General features: G+C 53.5%; 1 protein-coding gene across 1 annotated transcript in view; it reads left to right on the forward strand.

Moving 5' to 3' along the window:
- Nucleotides 1–19920, forward strand: part of DNHD1 (dynein heavy chain domain 1) — a 214348-nt gene that overhangs the window by 172238 nt on the left and 22190 nt on the right.

Below are 19920 nucleotides of genomic sequence, written 5' to 3' on the forward strand. Positions count from 1 at the left end.
GTAAAACTCCCGCCAAGAGTTCGCTGCCGTCTTGGAGGACGGGGGAAAAAAGGTACCCAGAGCGTCCCTCCAGGCCTCGTTGGACGCAGCAGACTCTGCAGCCAGGACTCTGGCCTTTGGTGTCGCCATGAGGTGCATCTCATGGCTTCAGGTTTCAAACCTCCGGCCGGAGCTGCAGTATGCCATTCAGGATTTACCCTTTGTTGGTAAAGGCCTTTCGCGGCAAAGACAGCCCCAGGCTGCCAAGCCTGATGGACAATAGGGTCCTAATGCGCTCTCTCAGCATGCATATGCCAGCGACCAAACGCAGGCCTTTCTGTCCCCAGCCGCCATACTCTGTGCCTAGCCAGAGACAGGACTTTGGCAAACGGCGAGGCCAAGGTGGTCGCAGACGAACGTCAGGACCCCTAAAGAGCCAAGGTCAAGGTCCCTCGCAATTACCACTGGGACCAAAGATGAACCTTCCAAGGTGCGCCTGAGGGCAGTGTACCAGTCACAGGCCGGGATCCCAATCCCGCTTTCTCCTGGCGTGGCCCCAGTTAATTTCAGATCGCTGGATCCTGAGCACGGTGGAGCATAGGTACCACCTCTAATTTGTTCCAGCCCTGTCCCCCTTCAGGGACCCCTCTCACGAGCAATTCCTCGTACAAGAGGTGCAGACGCCGATGGACGAAAGAGGCAAGGGGTTTTACTACCGTTATGCCCTAGTCCCCCACTCGAACGCAGGTCTCAGACCTTCCTAGTCCTGCACGGACTCAACCGGTTTAGGATAAGGTTGAATTTCCGCACGGTATCCCTGGGAACCATTATTCCATCCTTGCCTCCTGGGGGCTACTATGCCGCCCTGGATATGAAGGACGCGTACTTTGGCAACACCATCTTCCCTCCGCACAGGAGATACCTCCGCTTTCTAGCCAACTGTCAGTACTTCTGGTTTACGGCCATAGTCGCCGCCCACCTTCGCTGATGTCGGATATGCGTTTTTCCGTATCTGGACGATTCGCTTATCCGAGGAGACTCTGAGACACAAACCACTCAGCGCGTGGGCATCGTCACGGTCTTATTCACAGGTCAAGGCCTGATGATTACTATAGAGCAATCCACTCTGGTTCCCACGCAGAGGTTGGACTTCCTAGGGGCTATCCTGGTCTCCTACCTAGCCGGAGCCTGCTTATCACAACTGCGGTTTTAGGCGATGGCAACAATCATCTGAGGTCTGCAGGCTTTCCCAACAACCTCGGCTCGTACTTGTCTCAGTCTCCTGGGTCCATGGTTGCCCGCAAGTTTGTAACCAAACACGCCAAGCTCCACCTCCATCCTCTCCAAGTCCGGCTCACCTCGGCGTACCACCCGGACAGGGAGCCAATGGTCATGGTAGTCACCGTTCCCTCGAGCACCTTAGGCTCCCTAGAGTGGTGGCTAACTCCCTCCCTGGTGTGGGCAGGGATGCGGTTTCATCCGCCCCAGCCCTCACTGCCCCTGACGACGGACACGTCATCTCTCTGCTCAAGTTCTCATGGTCACCTCCGAGCTTAAGGCCTTTGGTCTTCTCGGGAGCTGGCATTCCACATCAATGCCCCCAAAATGAGAGTAGTCCGCCTGGCGTGCCAGGGGTTCCAGCGACAGCTGCGAGGCCGTTGTATCTCGGTGTTTACAGCCAACACAGCGGCCATGTGCTTCATAAATATCCAGGGAGGGACATGGTCCTCCCCCCCTTTTGTCAGGAGGCCATCCATTTCCGGGACTTTTGCATGGCCCACTCGATGGAGCTGGTGACGTCCTTTCTCCCAGGTGTTCGGAACGTCTTGACGCTTTGACTCAGCAGGTCTTTCCTGTCTTACGAGTGATCACTCTGCCCCATGTGAGGCGTTCTGCTTTCCAGAAGCGGAGATGTTTCCTCACATAGACCTGTTCGCTCACCGCGAGAGCAGAAAATGCCAGATGTTCTGCTCCTTCCAAGGTCTCTCCTCGGGATCGATCTTGGACGCATTCCTGATGCCGTGGAAAGGCCAACTCCATTATGCCTTCCCACTGTTCCCACTGGTTCATTAGGTCCTGCTCAAACTCCGCAGGGGCAGAGCGCGCATCATCATGATCACTCCAGAGTGGTCCAGGCAGCACTGATATACCACGTTGCTCGGCCTGTCAATAACAGACCCAATTACCCTGCCACCCCACCCAGACCTCATCACTCAGGGCAACGACAGGCTTCGTCACTCGGACCTGCAGCCTCTTCGCCTCACGGTGTGGCTGCTGCGTAACTGAGCCGGGGTGACAGGAAGCCTTCCACCTGGTCAACATACCGGGCCAGGTGGAAGCGTTTCTTCTACAGCTGCAATACGCTCGATCTTGCTCCTGCTGAGGTCTCGATCCCCTCTATTTGGCCTGCCTCTGGCCTTCAGCGGCAGGACCTGGCGGTATCATCGCTGAGGATACACTCAGCAGCCATCTCTACCTTCCAGCCAGGCTAAGGTGGACGTTCCGTGTTCTCACGCTCTATGGGTTCGAGATCCCTCAAGGGCTTGGAGAGCTTGCACCCTCGGGTGCGCCGCCCAGCCCCAACCTGGGACCTCAACCTAGTTTTAACCAGACTTATGTCTCCCCCAGTCGAGCCGTTCACGACTGGCCCTCTGCTATACCTGTCTTGGACGACAACTTTCCTCGTAGCTGTTACATCGGCCATACGGGTCTCCGAGCTCAGAGCTCTTACGGTGGTTCCGCCGTACACTAGGTTTCACAAAGACAAGGTGCAGTTATGACCGCACCCGGCTTTCCTCCCTAAGGTGGTTTCGGCCTTTCATGTTACCCACAGCTCAACGCAATGGGCACAACTATTGCACTCCTTGGACATCTGTGGAGTGCTCGCATTTATATTGCGCTGCCAGAACCATTTCGTATGGTGCCCCAGCTCTGTCACGGTAGCGGGCCAAAGGGAGGGCTTGCTTGTTTTCCTCTCAGAGGATCTCATCTTGGGTGATGGCGGACTTCCGCACTTGTTATGATTTGGCTCATATTTCCCCAAGCCACATCATCGTACAGTCTACCAGGGCTCAGGCTTCATCTGCCGCCTTGCTGGCTCGTGTTCCTACCCACGAGATCTGTCGCGCAGCTCCATTGGTCCTCGGTCCATACCTTTGCTTCGCAGTATGCCCTGGTTCAACAGTCAAGAGATGCTGTAGCCTCTGGCTCAGCAGTTTTCATTCTGCCACATTTCACTCCGACCCCACCGCCTACGTAAGGCTTGGGATTCACCTAACTGGAATGGATGTGAGCAATCACTCGAAGAAGAAAAGACGGTTACTCACCTTTGTAACTGTTGTTCTTCGAGATGTGTTGCTCATATCCATTCCACACCCGCCCTCCTTCCCCACTGTCGGAGTAGCCGGCAAGAAGGAACTGAGGAGCGGGTGGGCCGGCAGGGGTATATATCAAGCGTCATGATGGCGCCACTCTAGGGGGCGACCTGCCGGCCCACTGAGTTGCTAGGGTAAAAGTTTTCCGACGAATGTCCACGCGCGGCGCACACACCTAACTGGAATGGATATGAGCAACACATCTCGAAGAACAACAGTTACAAAGGTGAGTAACCGTCTTTTATTCCAATACTTAGATTTACCAACCAGCACAGACCAGCTTCTATAGTACCTCACTGGTTACTTAGAAGTCCAAACAATGCAGTTCCCTTAAAGTGCCCAGCCTCAGGCCTCCATCCAGACACACATGGCAAACATATGATGATGATTTCTGAGAATCTTATCTCATCCTATAAAAGAAAAGCTTCTTCCAATCCCAAAGGATCAGCCACACACCCAGGTCCAATTATAACTTAGATCTTACCCAAAATACATGCTATAGCCAATTCTTATTAACTAAGCTAAAATTTATTACAAAAGAAAAGAGTGTGTTGGTTAAAAGATCAGTATACAGACAGACTTTAAATCAATTCTTGAAGTTCAGATAAATAGCAGAGATGAGTTTGTAGTTGCCAGAAGTCCTTTTAGAAATAGTCCATAGGTTACAGTCCAATGTCCATATTCAGGGTGACTCCAGTCAGTGACTGGGAATCTCAATCCTTATGGCTTAAGGTTTCCCCCTCTTGAAATCCAAAGCAGATCTGAGATGAAGCAGGATCGTGTCCCAGGTTCTTATACATTTCCAGCAGCCTTTTGGCCTGTGTCACGGAGTGTGGGGGAGTCCGGCCCTGCACCCCTCTTCCTGGAACTGACAGTGACTCTCCGCCAGCCAGTAAAACAGAAGGTTTATTGGACAACAGGAATGCAGGTTACAGCAGAGCTTGTAGGCACAGCCAGGACCCCTCAATCAAGTCCTTCTGGGGCTAAGGAAGCTTAGTCCCCTGAATTCCAACCACCCAGCCCAAAACCGAAACTAAACTCAACTCCCTTCAGCCGGCCCCTTCCTCTGTCCAGCTTCCCAGGCAAAGGTGCTGACACACCTCCCTGCTCCCTGGCTCAGGTTACAGCCTTAGGTCCTGGTCCCTCACCTAAAGTAATCCCCAGCTCTCCCATCCCCCACACAGACAGTTCCTACTCCATCACATCTCTCCCCTCTTCGAGACTGAACTGAGCACGGTCACTCTGCCCAGTGACCTGGGGAAGTTGAGGGCCCCCTCTCCAGGACAACATGTCCACTATCAGGTTGGCACTTCCCTTCACATGGACCACGTCCATGTCATAGTCCTGCAGGAGCAGGTTCCACCTGAGGAGCTTCGTGTTGGCTCCTTTCATCTGGTGCAGCCAGGTCAGGGGAGAGTGGTCGGTCGGTGTACACGGTGAAGTGTCGCCCAAAGAGAGATGGCTCCAGTTTCTTAAGGGCCCACACCATGGCCAGGCATTTCTTCTCGATGGCCCCCGGGGTAGCAACTTCTTGCTCAGGTACATGTGGGGTGTCTTTCCCTCTTTTCATCCTCCTGCATTAACACCGCCCCCAGTCCCGTGTCTGAGGCGTCAGTGAACACCATAAAGGGCTTGTCAAAATCTGGGTTTGCCAGAACTGGGCCACTAACCAGAGCCTCCTTCAGTGCCCGGAGAGCCTGCTGGCACTGCTCGGTCCAGACCACCTTGTCTGGCTTCCCCTTCTTGCACAGCTCAGTGATAGGGGCGGCTATGGCATTAAAGTGGGGCACGAACCTTCGATAGTACCCCACCATCCCAATAAAGGCCTGGACCTGGTTTATGGTTTGGGGAGCGGGCCAGTCTCTGATCACCTCCACCTTGGCTGGTTCTGGCTTTAGGCAGCCGCTCCCCACCCAATGGCCCAGCTAAGATACTTCAGCCATCCCCACCTTGCACTTCTCAGCCTTTACGGTTAACCCAGCCTCCTGGAGTCAGTCCAGCACTTGTTTAACCTGGGACACATGGTCCTCCCAGGTCCGGCTAAAGACGCAGATGTCGTCAATATACGCCATGGCAAAACTCTCCATCCCCCTCAGTAGCTGATCCACCAGGCGCTGGAACGTGGCCGGTGCTCCCTTGAGGCCGAAGGGCAGGGTCAGGAACTCGTAGAGGCCCAGAGGGGTGATAAAGGCCGATTTCAGCCTGGCCTCTGCGTCCAGCGGCACTTGCCAGTAGCCCTTTGTAAGATCCATGATGGTGAGGTGCTGAGCGCCTCCCAACTTGTCTAGGAGTTCGTCAGGCCTGGGCATGGGGTAGGCATCAGATACGGTGATGGCATTGAGCTTTCGATAGTCCACACAGAACTGGATTGACCCATCTCTTTTGGGGACCAGCACCACTGGCGAGGCCCAAGGGCTGGAAGGCAGCTGGATCACCCCAAAGCCAGCATGTCTCTGACCTCTTTTTCTAGGTCCTGGGCAGTTTTCCCAGTGACCCGAAAAGGGGAGCATCTTCTAGGGGGATGTGACCCGGTCTGCACCCGGTGGACAGTCAAATTAGTGCATCCAGGCTGGTTGGAAAACAGCTGTCGGTACAGATGCAGCGCCCCTCTGATCTCAGTGTGCTGGGCCAGGGACAGCTGATCAGAGAGGGGAATTGCGTCCAGGAGGAAACTAGCTTTTGTCCCAGGGAATAGATCCACGAAAGGGTCATCTCCCTGCTCCTCCCAATGTCCGCACACGACCAACACCACTTTCCCCTGGTCATAGTATGGCTTCATCATATTCACATGGTACAGCCGACGGTGATGTGCCCGATTTGAAGCTCCACCATGTAGTTTACCTCATTTAGTTGCTTGACAACCTTGATGGGCCCTTCCCAGGCAGCCTGAAGTTTGTTTTTCCTTACAGGAATGAGAACCATCACTTGATCCCCGGTGGCGAAGGCACGGGCCCACGCTGTGCGGTCATACCAGACCTTCTGCTTCCTCTGGGCTCGGGCCAGATTCTCCCTGGCCAGGTCCATGAGCTCAGCAAGTCTTTCCCAGAAGGTCAGGACATACTCCACCACTGACTCTCCATCGGGAGCAGCCTTCCCCTCCCATTCGTCTCTCATCAGGTCCAGGGGCCCTCTTACCCGCCTTCCATATAACAGTTCGAAAGGCGAAAACCCAGTAGATTCCTGGGGTACCTCCCTGTACGTGAACAGCAGGTGAGGTAAGTACTTGTCCCAGTCCTGCGGGTGCTGGTTCATAAATGTTTTTAGCATCATCTTTAGCATCCCGTTGAACCTTTCCACCAGCCCGTTGGACCAGGGGTGATACGCTGAGGTCCAGTTGTGCCAGACCCCACATTTCTGCCATAAGGACCAGAGCAGGGCCGACATGAAGTTGGACCCCTGGTCCATTAAGACTTCCTTGGAGAACCCCACCCGGCTGAAAATGGTCAGCAGCGCATCTGCCATGGTGTCTGCTTCGATAGAGGACAAGGCCACCGCCTACCCGAAATCTACCACCACCAGAATGTATTTCTTCCCCGACCGGGTCGCCTTGCTGAGAGGTCCCACTATGTCCATGGCCACCTTCTGGAAAGGTTCTTCTATGATGGGTAAAGGCCTCAAAGCCGCTTTCCCCTTGTCCTGGGCCTTCCCCACCCTCTGGCAGGGGTCACAGGATTGGCAGTACTGTCAGACCTGGGTAAAGACCCCAGACCAGTAAAAGTTCTGTAGCAGCCTCCGCCTGGTGCGCTGGATTCCCTGGTGCCCTGCGAGAGGGATGTCATGGGCCAGGTACAGTAGCTTGTGGCGAAACTTCTGGGGAACCACCAGCTGCCTCCTGATCCCCCAAGACGCTACTTCCCCTGGGGGAGCCCATTCTCCCACAGGAACCTCTCCTTGCAACCTCTCCTCATGGTCTGTACCGCACTGAGGTCGGCCAGGTCCTTTGGCCTCCGCAAGGAGGGATCTTTCTGCAACTTGGCCTAGAACTCAGCAGCTGGGACAGGGATGGGGACCTGCTCTCTCTCGGTGGCTGGGTCTGAGGCCGCAGCCTCTCTGAGCCGTGTCTCTGGGCGTTCCGTCCCCACCAGGTTAGGGTCCTGTGCCTCGGGCAAGGTACCTTCCCTGTTGTCAGAGCACAGTGCTCTTTGCCGACTCTGACTACGGGTCACGACCAGGGCACCCCGGGCATTGCTTGGCCAGACCTCCAGGTGCCCCCCATTAACACCTCTGTGGGCAAATATGGTTGTACCCCCATGTCCTTGGCGCCCTCCTTGGCCCCTCACTTCAGGTGTACCCTCGCCACAGGCACCTTGAAAGGGGTCCCACCCACACCCATCAGGGTCAGGTAGGTGTTGGTCACCATCCGATCTGAGGCCACCACCTCAGGCCGGGTCAGCGTCACCTCTGCGCCCGTGTCCCAGTACCCAGTGCCCTTCCTCCCATCTACCTCCAGGGGAACAAGGCACTTTCTCTGGAGGGGCAGTCCCGCGCCCACCCTGTAAACCAAAAACTCGGAGCCTGGAGCATCCAGCCCCCCAGAGGAGTTTACCTGGGGCCCTGCTCCCTCCTTCGCAGGTGGTACGCGGCCAGCCCCCCTTTCCTGTGAACGCTGCCCCTCGTCCAGCTGAGTCTCTACCAACTTAACCTGGTGTGGGGTTGGTCTGCTCAGTCTGTCCTTGAGCCTGGGGCACTGGGACCGTACGTGGCCCCTCTGGCCACATTGATAGCAGCTCATGTCCCCTTGGTCCCCTCGAACCGGTCGGTTGTCCCTGACGCTGGGTGTTCCCCTTGGGAGGGGTTCTCCCTATTCCCCCTTTGGGAGGTCCCAGGATGACTCTCTCTCTGCATCACAGCAGGCCTGTTCCTTTGGGACTCCTGCCTGCCACCCCCTGACCGGCTCTTCACAAACTCATCGGCCAGCCGCCCTGCATGTCACAGGTTCTCTGGCTTTTGGTCCCTCAACCGCAGCCTCAGGTCGGATGGGCACCGCTCATACAGTTGCTCCCGTACCAGCAGTTTAACCACGTCCTCCTTCATCTGGGCCCCATCTGCCCACTTGCTGGCGTATCCCTCCATGCGAACGGCTAGCTGCAGATATGAGACCTCAGGGGTTTTATCCTGACTCCGGACCCTCTCCCGGTACATCTCAGGAGTCAGCCCAAACTCACGCAGCAGGGCCTGCTTGAATAGTTCGTCGTTCCCTTTCTCCTCCTCTCCCAGCTGGCGGTACAATGCCACGGCCTTGGGGTCCAGTAAGGGGGAGAACCCGGAGCCTGTCTGCAGGATCTACCTGGTGCAGTTTGCAGGCCGTCTCAAAGGCCTCCAGGAAGTCATCCATGTCCTCCCCTTCCTTACGCTGGGCCAGGATACACTTATCAAAGCTCTGCGCAGTCCTGGGCCCCCCCTCACTCATCGCAGCTGGGGGCCCGCTGCCCCTCTGCCTTGCCAGTTCCAGCTCATGATGACACTGTCTCTCTCCTCCCGGTCATGTTCTCTCTGTCTCTCACGATCTTCCAGCTCTCTCAGTTTTAGCTCTCTCTCCCATTCCAGCCGCTTCTGCTCCACAGATGCCGAGCGTCGCCGGGAGGATCCCCTGCTGTCTAGGGGTGTCACGGTGCCCTCGACATTCACTGAGTTCCTCCCTGCCCTTCCCCTAGGCATAGGAAGGGGGGGGGGTCTCGGGAAGCCCTCAGCCGCCGGCTGACCACTCCCAGCGGGGACGGACACTGGTGCCTGCGCTGCATCTGCTAGACTGCTTCCCCCAGAGACAGGGCTCCGTTCATTCAAGCGATCTCCCTCCTCCAGCTGGGCAATCAGCTGGTCTTTGGTGAGCCTCCCTCTGCGTAGCCCCCTCTGCTTGTACAGCTCCAGCAGGTCGCACTTAAGCCGCTGGGCAAACCTCTTCCTGCTGGGCACTCACAGGCCGGGGTGCTCGCCGCTCCCCACGGTTTCCAGGGAGACCCCTAGTGCACCAGCCCTTCTTGAGGTCACCACCTCTCTGCCAGGGTCGAGCTGCAGACTCCTCCACCCCTGGGACCGCTCGCTGCAATCCCCCGGTGAACCCTGTTACTGCAAAGTCCTTCTCACTGGGCACACACTCCCAGAAGTTAATCACCCCTTCGTTTTACTGCTCCCCAGTCACTTACTGCAGGAAGCGCCGTCCACGGGGTGCAGTATCTCCCACCGCTGTCACCAGTTGTCACGGAGTGTGGGGGAGTCTGGCCCTGCACTCCTCTTCCTGGGACTCACAGTGACTCTCCGCCAGCCAGTAAAACAGAAGGTTTATTGGACAACAGGAGTGCAGGTTACAGCAGAGCTTGTAGGCAGAGCCAGGACCCCTCAATCAAGTCCTTCTGGGGCTCAGGAAGCTTAGTCCCCTGAATTCCAACCGCCCAGCCCAAAAACTAAAACTAAACTTAACTCCCTCCAGGCGGCCCCTTCCTCTGTCCACCTTCCTAGGCAAAGGTGCTGACACACCTCCCTGGTCCCTGGCTCAGGTTACAGGCTTAGGTCCTGGTCCCTCACCTAAAGTAATCCCCGGCTTTCCCATCCCCTACACAGACAGTCCCTACTCCATCACAGCCTGAGAAAACAATCGGCTTAACTTCTTCTCCCAACCATCCTGGTAATTAGCACATGGTAATTCATCCAACAAACAGTTCAGATACAAGTTACTACAACTTTCAAAGAGACACATAGACAATAATACTATTTCCCTCAAGTGTCTTCCTAAATACTGATACTCCTTTTTTGATCTTTGAATCAAAGCTATAGCAATAGACAAGACTTGTTTGCTTACATACAAAACCTGAGCAAACATCTCCCCTTCTACCTCTAATAATGCAGACTTGCATTTCAAAGTTTTATTCGTTTAGGTATCTTCCTAACCAGTTTCTAAAGTTCGGCCATGGGTCAGATCAGTCTGAGATAATTAACTCTTTCTGGCCCTGTCACCTTGTGACGATGCGGTTCTGGCGGGACCCAACTGAGAGTGCCAATTCAGGACTAATTGCTTAAACAGGGCAGTCACAGCCCAAGGCTGGGGTTTTTCCACCTCTAAGGCAAACCAAACCAGCCAGACAAAAATGACTTCGGTTTCACCCCACTGGCTAACCACAAGTCACACAAGCAATTTCCTTAGACACTCCAGTATCCCAGTATCACCACCAGTGCCACCTGTCCTGGGGATGAATGGTTATGAAAACAAACACCCCAGTAAAAGAAAAAGGTTCTCTCAATCCCAAAGGACCAAGCCCCAGACCCAGGTCAATATACACATCAGATCTTACCCACAAATCACGCTGTTGCCAATCCTTTAGAATCTAAAATCTAAAGGTTTATTCATAAAGGGAAAAAGATAGAGATGAGAGCTAGAATTGGTTAAATGGAATCAATTACATACAGTAATGGCAAAGTTCTTAGTTCAGGCTTGTAGCAGTGATGGAGTAAACTGCAGGTTCAAATCAAGTCTCTGGAGTACATCCCCAGCTGGGATGGGTCATTCAGTCCTTTGTGCAGAGCTTCTGTTCATAGCAAAGTCCCTCCAGAGGTAGGAAGCAGGATTGAAGACCATATGGAGATGAGGCATCAGCCTTATATAGGCACTTCCAGGTGTAAGAACACTTCTTTGTTCTTACTGTGGAAAATTACAGCAAAATGGAGCCTGGAGTCACATGGGCAAGTCCCTGCACTTTGCTGAGTTACAAGGCATATCTGCCTCCTCTCAATGGATCAATTGTGTAGCTGATGGTCCTTGATGGGCCATCAAGCAGGCTAAGCAGAGCTAACACCAACTTGTCTGGGGTGTCACCCAGAACTACAGCACCAATTTGAAATACAGACAGAATACAGCCAATACTTATAACTTCAACTACAAAATGATACAGACATACAGACAGCATAATCATAACCAGCAACCCATAACCTTGTCTTAGACCCCTTATATGACCCCCTTTACATAAGATTTGGTGCCACTACAGAACCTTTGTTGCAAACCATGTTCTATATGGTTTCAGTTTATACCAATAACATCACACCCCCAACGCAAAATTGATGCAGGAAGGGATGAGACAAATATCACTGACTGCATCCCAAGAGCTCCCCATTCTTGAGTCTGTCTTAGTACAGCCAGTGTTGGGTTAGAAGCCATACCAGTGTATAACAGAAATGATTAAAACTTAATTTGAACAACAGTGGATTGGATCTGCTTTTTCCTAACAGAAGTCACTGGCAGACGGGGTGGGTTCTCTGTGCTAACAGCTATTATCAAGTCTTTTTTCTCCCTGCCAGCCAGATAATTTGCATCAACACAAACACTGGCTGTTAATTTCTTAGCTGCTACCAATTCCAAGGCTGGACTCTGTCTTACAGAGATCCCACACAAATCCAAAGGGTCTGAGGGTGAGAGTTTGCTTGCTCTCCCCTGCATCCTCAAGCCTTTATCCATAAAACTATTCTGCTTTGAAACACCAGAAACCAAATCTGTCCTTAGATCCTGAAGCGCAGACTGCTCACTCACAGAATCAGCATGGAGACATTCCTGTCCCAACACCATTGTTTTCCCAACAAGCTGGCTACACACAGCCACGTGATTATAGGGCTGCTCAACTTTCTTAACAGCTTCTACTTTATCTGAGGGCTTGTCTACATCAGAAAGTTGCAGCGCTGGTGAGGGAGTTACAGCGCTGCAACTTAGGAGGTGTACACATCTGCAGGGCACCACCAGCGCTGCAACTCCCTGTTTGCAGCGCTGGCCGTACTCCTGTTTTGTCTCGGGTGTAGAGGATCCAGCGCTGGTGATCCAGCGCTGGTAATCAAGTATAGACACTTACCAGCGCTTTTCTTGACCTCCGTGGAATAAGCATGTATCCCAGCATACCTGAGGAAGCCTCTGGTAATCAAGCTGGTCTCCTTCCCCGGCTTGCTCTCGCGTTCCCCGAACCCCGAGCAAGCAGGTCTTCTTCCCTGCGGTTTGCAGGGTGGTTCGGGGAACGCGAGAGCAAACCGCGGCGAAGCTGGTCTCCTTTCCCAGTTTGCTCTCGCGTTCCCCGAAAGCCCTTGAAGCCGCCCAACAGCGCTGCAGTGTGGCCACATCTAACACCACTTGCAGCGCTGGTTGCTGTAAGTGTGGCCACTCTGCAGCACTGGCCCTATACAGCTGTACTAATACAGCTGTAACAACCAGCGCTGCAAAATTTTAGATGTAGACATGGCCTGAGATCTTTTCAAAGCTCCCCCCACTGGATCTTTCAAAAGGAAAGTCAGTGGAGCCATTCACAACAGAAGATTTCTGGCTGTTAGGAACTGAAACTTCCTTGATTAAATCACTTTCACACCCTTCAGTTGCAGTAAACTGCTTGCACAGATTACCCTGAGGATTCCTTTCCCCAGGAGCTTTTCTAAGCAGCAATTCACCCCTCTCAGAACTTCTGCCCTTACCCCTTTTACCTAGGGCTTGCTCTAAAGGAACACTTTCCTGATTCACAACAGACTCTTTCTGGATCTCACTTATATTCAGAATTACCTCAGGCCCATCAGGCAGATCTCTACACAATCCCCTTTTAGGCAAACTTATAGACTTTCTAGATAACAGGTTAGAAGCAATCTCCTTTCCCTGGCCTGGAACAAGTTTAGGAATCTTTTCCTTCTTGCTACAAGTTGTCAAACTGTCAGTAGGTAACACAATTAAATCACCTTTCTGCTCTCCTTGTGCCTTGGCTAAGGTATCACCCTGATCAGACAGAGCTGCTACACCCTTTTCCAACCACACATTAGCAACTGGCAAACTACAAGCACCAGAATTGACTGGTCTCTGGGATTTTGCTATGACACTAACTGGATGCAACCTAGTCACAGTGCCATTCTCCCCAGTAGACACAAACTTAGGACCGTACCTTTCCTGGGCTTTAGCTGTATTTACAATTAACTCTGAGACACCTGCACTATTCTCAACCATCACAGGCTGAAAGGCACCTTCTGTTTGCTCCACAGACAAAGAAGAGCCGGAGACACATTCTCCTTCACCAGAAACACAGCTTGGGATTTCCTTTCCCTTATCCCAGCACACAGGGCTGTTCACAGACAACTGCTTGGAGACTGAGGTAGCTTCCTTCGTAGGCAAGTCAATACCCCGACAGACACAGGCACATTTCCTTCACTGTCACATTTCTCCACACAGGAAACAGGTAAGGGATAGAGACACTCATTTTCCACTATCCTTGTCTTCCCGCACTGCTGACTAGACAAAGCCATCAGCTCACAAGGCTGCTTAGGCTTCTCCAAACTTTCCCTACCAGGCACATTGCCACTCCCAACAGATAAACTGCTGCTTTTTTCACTACACTGAGCTACTTCCAGCAAATCACAGTTACCCATTTCAGGTTTACTTTTACAAGCTGTACTAGCCACCAATCCATCACCCATCACCAATTTACCCTTTCCTTCCTCAGTTAGGGCTTCCACCTGACCATTTACTTGAATCTGCTCCTGAGAAACATTTTCCTCCCCAGTGAGATCTTTTTGCTCTTGATCTAATTCCAGATTCACTTCTGAGACATTAGACAGACATTCAGAAACTCCATTCACAGACACTCTGCTTTCTTGCACAGACAAACAGCTATTACCCACCAGGTTAGACTCCCCCTCTCCCCGGCCATAGCAGAACTGGTTAAACACAGAAAACAGCCCAGAGTAATATCACATATCAACATAGTTATAAACTGGATTTTCAAGAGGATACAGTTTCTGCTGTTTTTCCCTTGCTTTTTTGACTTGGAGCTGGAGTCTGGCAGTCTCCTGTTCCATCTTGTGAGCCTCCTTCTTTCATTCAGCAGCTTCTCTTTCTAATTCAGCTATTTTCTGCTTTTCCAGCAATCGCAGATCTGCTAGTTTTTGTTCATGCTCCAGCCGCAGATTATTTGCTGCCTTTTTTATTCGAATTGCTTCTGCAGTTTCTGTAGTATCAGGTAAGGGCTGCGCTCCTGCCTCCTGATCACCGGCCATTAGCAGATCTCTCAGTTCTTGATTTGTAGCTTTCTTTCTAAAGCTTATCCCCTTTTCTGAACACAAATCTTCCAGGGCTTTTTTGTCAAGGCCCTCATATGCTCTTTGCTCACCCATTGCAACTGCTCTTTAACCAACCAAACTCTCAATACCAAAATTCAAATTTGGATAGTGTGGGGTTCTGACCCAAAGCTTAATTGACCTGGTTCTGTGGATCCTGCTGACTACACCACTGGACGATGTGGTTCTGGCGGGACCCAACTGAGAGTGCCAATTCAGGATCAATTGCTCAAACAGGGCAGTCACAGCCCTAGGCTGGGGTTTTTCCACCTCTAAGGCACCAAACCAGCCAGACAAAAAGGACTTCGGTTTCACCCCACTGGCCAACCACAAGTCACACAAGCAATTTCCTTAGACACTCCAGTATCCCAGTATCAACACTAGTGCCTCCCATCCTGGGGATGAATGGTTATGAAAACCAACACCCCAGTAAAAGAAAAAGGTTCTCTCAATCCCAAAGGACCAAGCCCCAGACCCAGGTTAATATACACATCAGATCTTACCCACAAATCACGCTGTTGCCAGTCCTTTAGAATCTAAAATCTAAAGGTTTATTCATAAAGGGAAAAAGATAGAGATGAGAGCTAGAATTGGTTAAATGGAATCAATTCCATACAGTAATGGCAAAGTTCTTAGTTCAGGCTTGTAGCAGTGATGGAGTAAACTGCAGGTTCAAATCAAGTCTCTGGAACATCCCCCGCTGGGATGGGTCAACAGTCCCTTGTGTAGAGCTTCAGCTTGTAGCAAAGTCCCTCCAGAGGTAGGAAGCAGGATTGAAGACCAGATGGAGATGAGGCATCAGCCTTATATAGGCTCTTCCAGGTGTAAGGACACTTTTTTGTTCTTACTGTGGAAAATTACAGCAAAATGGAGTCTGGAGTCACATGGGCAAGTTCCTGCACACCTTGCTGAGTCACAAGGCATATCTGCCTCCTCTCAATGGGTCAGTTGTGTAGCTGATGGTCCTTAATGGGCCATCAAGCAGGCTAGGCAGAGCTAACACCAACTTGTCTGGGGTGTCACCCAGAAGCACAGCACCAATTTGAAATACAGATAGTATAGAGCCAATACTCATAACTTCAACTACAAAATGACACATGCATACAGACAGCATAATCATAAGCAGCAACCCATAACCTTGTCTTAGACACCTTATATGACCCCCTTTACATAAGATTTGGTGCTGCCACAGGACCTTGGTTGCAAACCATTGTTGCCGGCACAGATAATGCCTGAGGCCAAGCAACAGCGGTTCGTTGCCCGGTGTACTTGGTGCTAATAAACACACCAGGGTGGAGAAGCAAACAAAGTTTATTTGAGATCTCAAAGCGGTGCAAGGAGACGAACTCCTCAAATCATGCACCCCTACACAAGCGGCTTTTCCCTTTTTATAAGTCTTTTTTTCTCTTCTTTCTTCCCCGCCCCCTCCTCCTCCTCCTTCCTCCCCCTGTAGCAGTTACGTAAGCGCAGGTGAATTAAGTAATCTTGGCCACGGCAGCTCATTAGTAAGTTTTCCTTCTGCAAGTTATCTTGTCCTTCTGCTAAAGGTGCACAGGCCTTATCACTAATGCTTTAGACCGGTTTGAGCTGTGCTGCAACTGATAACTTACTGTTACACATTTAATTTCACAGCTGCTAGCTTTCTAGGTCAAGTAGAGTTCAACATGGAGGAGCTTTGGTTCATTGAGGCCTAGATTTATGCCTAGTGACATCAACACCATGTTCTATATGGTTTCAGTTTATACCAATAACGTCATCGAGACATTATATTACACTCATAACATCACAACATACTTTCACTAGCTGTTGCTCTTTGGGTCATGCATCTTGTTCCTATGCCCAATTTGGGAGGGCTGTGTTTGCAGGCTTTGTCTAATTAGACTTGGAGTGTCCTCCTCCATCTACTATATCCTGCTTCGGAGCCACCAGAAGAGAACTCATGTAAAGAAGCACTCAAAGAAAAGGCAAGTTACTGTTAGTAACTGGAGTTCTCTGAGATGTGGTGTCTCTATGTATTCCACAAGCCATTCTCCTTTCCCTGCTACTGCCAAGGCTAATAGCCTGGACTTGATAGCGGAGCAGGCGCTGAGGGTTGGCTGGTCACTCAGCGCCCTTCATACACTTGAGAAAGTAGAGACTTGAGGTCATCGGGGAGCAGGTGTGACCAGTGGACACTGCTCGCTGATCTCCGGTTCCAGTGGTGCATGCACCACTGTAGTGCTGCACACATACACAATGGGAAATGACTGCCTAGGAAGGAGCACTGCAGAAACGGATCTAGGGGTCAGAGTGGATCACAAGCTAAGTATGAGTCAACAGTGTAACACTGGTGCAAAAAAAGTGAACATCATTCTGGTATGCATTAGCAGGAGTGTTGTAAGCAAGACACGAGAAGTAATTCTTCTGCCTCTGACTAGGCCTCAGCTAAAGTATTGTGTCCAGTTCTGGGCGACACATTTCAGAAAAGTTGTGGACAAACTGGAGAAAGTCCAGAGAAGAGCAACAAAAATGATTAAAGGTCTAGAAAACATGGCCTATGAGGGAAGATTGAGAAAACTGGGTTTGTTTAGTCCTGAGAAGAGAAGAGAAGACTGAGAGGGGACATGATATAAAAGGTTGTTACAAGGAGAAGGGAGAAACGTTTTTCTTAACCTCTGAGGATGGGACAAGAAGCAATGGGCTTAAATTGCAGCAAGGGAGGTTTAGGTTGGACATTAGGAAAAGCTTCCTGTCAGGGTGGTTAAGCACTGGAATAAATTGCCCAGGAAGGTTGTGGAATCTCCATCATTGGGGATTTTTAAGAGCAGGTTGGACAAACACCTGTCAGGGATGGTCATGAGTGCAGGGGACTGGACTAGCTGACCTCTCGAGATCCCTTCCGGTTCTATGTTTCTGTGAAGACAAGCCCGGCGTGGAACCAGAAGGAATGAGGTGGTTTGACTCAAGCAGCAGCCTGGTTGGAAACCCAAGTCAGTAACAAATTGAATAAAATCTACACACGTGAATGGAGGGAGGATCCGAAGAGACAATAGAAACCCCAGTGGCTGGGACAGTCACACCTTGCAAACAACAGCCCAGAGGACGGCCATTTCCCCCAGCTCTTGGCAGGAAAGCAGGGCAAAGGCCCCAAGCTGGAGGGACAAGGAAAGGGCTCGGGGCCAGCTCTCAGAGACACAGGGGGCTGTCTACAGACAGAGGAAGGGAAGATGGAAGCCCTGGCATGGGCCAGTCTGAGTTCTCAGCCCGATGACTGATCAATTGTTACCGTGTTTGGGACGGCTGCCTGGTAGTGCTGCACATGCTCAGTGAGAGAGAAAGCAGGGGAATGGTCCTGCTATCATGGGCAGCTCTCCTGGCTTATACACTCCCCCGGCGCAGGGGGCTAGCGAAAGGATCTGAGCCCCTGCTCCCTTACCCAGCGGCCCACCTGACTCGAGGGCTCCCCTCCCGCTCTCCTGGGTGGCAGAGTCCTCGGACCCCCGACCAGGCTGGGCCCAGGATTCCTGGGGCTCAAACCCCAATCTCCTGTCATACTTAGGACAGGGCTTGGGTGTCCCCACTCTGAGGGGCTCTGTCCACTCCAGGCGCTCCCTGTCCCACTGATCACTACACAGAGTTCAAAGCAAACACGATTTATTACACAGCAAGTCCTTCAAAATAAGTAAAAGGTGGAGGGAAAAGCCGGCACCCCGCTCGGTGGCCGGGAATGTCAGGGCCTGCCCAGGCCCTGGCTGTGCCGCAGGTCGGACCCTCGCTCTGACGGTGGCCACACACCCTCAGGATCTCGGTGGCAGCCCCCCGCCCCCGTGGGGGTTACGAGCCCCCTCCCAGTCTGGGCTGCAAGGCCTCATGGCCTGGGGGCATCTCCCTGCGCTGGGCCCTGTGCCCAGGGTCTCCCTCACTCTGCCCAGCCAGCGGCTCCAGCACTCGGCTCTGGTCTGCTCCAGCCCCAGTGCCCCGCTCCCAGCCCCTGCCCCCACCTCCCAGCCCCCACCCCCCACCTCCAGCCTCCCAGCTCCAGCTCTCCACTCCCCACCTCCCAGCCCTCAGCCCCCTGCTCCCAGCCCTCGACCCCAGCTCCCAGGCCCCACCTCCCGCCTCCCAGCCCCAGTCCCCTGCCCCCAGCTCCCAGACACCGCATCCAGCTCCAGCCTCCACTCCCAGCTCCAGCTCCCCACCTCCTGCCTCCCAGCCTGCAGCTCCCGTGTCCCAGCTCCCACCCCCATCCCTGCCTCCCAGCCCCCTCCCCCAGGTCCAGCCCCCACCCCCAGCCGCCGCCTCCCAGCTCCAGCTCCCCACCTCCCAGCCCTCAGCCCCCTGCTCCCAGCCCTCGACCCCAGCTCCCGCCTCCCCGCCTCAGTTCCCACCCCCGCCCCCAGTCCCCACCCCAGTCTCCTGTCCCCAGCTCCCAGACCCTGCCCCCAGCTCCAGCCCCCACTCCCAGCTCCAGCTCCCCACCCCCCACCTCCCAGCACCCGTCCCCACCTCCCAGCCCGCAGCTCCCACCCCCATCCCTGCCTCCCAGCCCCCTCCTCCAGCCCCTGCCCCCAGCCCCCCCGCCTCCCAGCCCCCAGCTCCAGCCCCCATCCCGGCCTCCCTGCCCCCACCTCCCAGCCCCCACCCCAAGCTCTAGTCCCTGCTTCCCACTCCCAGCCCCAGTCCCCCACCTCCAGCTCCCACCTCCAGCCCCCACCCCCAGCTCCTGCCCCCAGATCCCTGCTCCCAGCCCCACCCCCACTGCTGCTCTGCCTCCAACTCCCTGGGCTGCTTCTCTGGCTCCAGCTGCTGTGACTCTGCTCCCAGGACCGACCTGCTCCCTGGGACGGTTCCCCGCCCCCTCTGCCTCTGCCCAGCCCGGCTCTGCTCCCAGTTCTGCTCAGGCCCCTGCTTTCTCCTTAACTCAGCCCTGCTTTGGCCCAGGCAGCCCCAGCCTCTGACTCCCTCATTGGCCTGCCTGCCCTGTCAATCAGGCTGACCGGGAGCTTTGGCCTCTCCTCATTGCCCGTGGGGCCTGTCAGTCTCAGAGGCCTGGCTTCCCATCGACCCCCCCCTTCCTTTTGGTACTGGGAGAGGGCCAATCAACCCCCTTCAGTGTCAGTGAGGGGCCAACAGCCCCCCAACAAGAGCCTTGCACCCTGAAGTCTCCCACTGGATTCTGGCTTGGCCGGATTCACTGCAGGGAGCCGTAGCAGGAGACGGGGGTTGCTGGCACCCAAAGGCCCAATTCTGGAGTGTTGGAGGTCACAGGCCTGCCCCCATGGAGCTGTGTGGGTCCTGGATCACTGCCAACGACATAGACAAGAGTCTATGATGGATAGTTCATAAAACCATTACCAAACATTCCCACATCCCCCTGTCTCTAGGGCATGCTGTGCAAAGTCCCACACCTGCCGGGGGCAGAGGCAAGTCCCTGTGAGACCACAGACCCCGCTGCTCTTGGGGTGAGCTCTGTGGTACAGCCCTGCAGGAGGACTGGGTGCCTGCAGGACCCGCTGCCATGGGGTGGCCA

Source organism: Gopherus flavomarginatus, chromosome 1 (genome assembly GCF_025201925.1).
Source record: "Gopherus flavomarginatus isolate rGopFla2 chromosome 1, rGopFla2.mat.asm, whole genome shotgun sequence".
NCBI classification, from domain to species: Eukaryota; Metazoa; Chordata; order Testudines; family Testudinidae; genus Gopherus; species Gopherus flavomarginatus.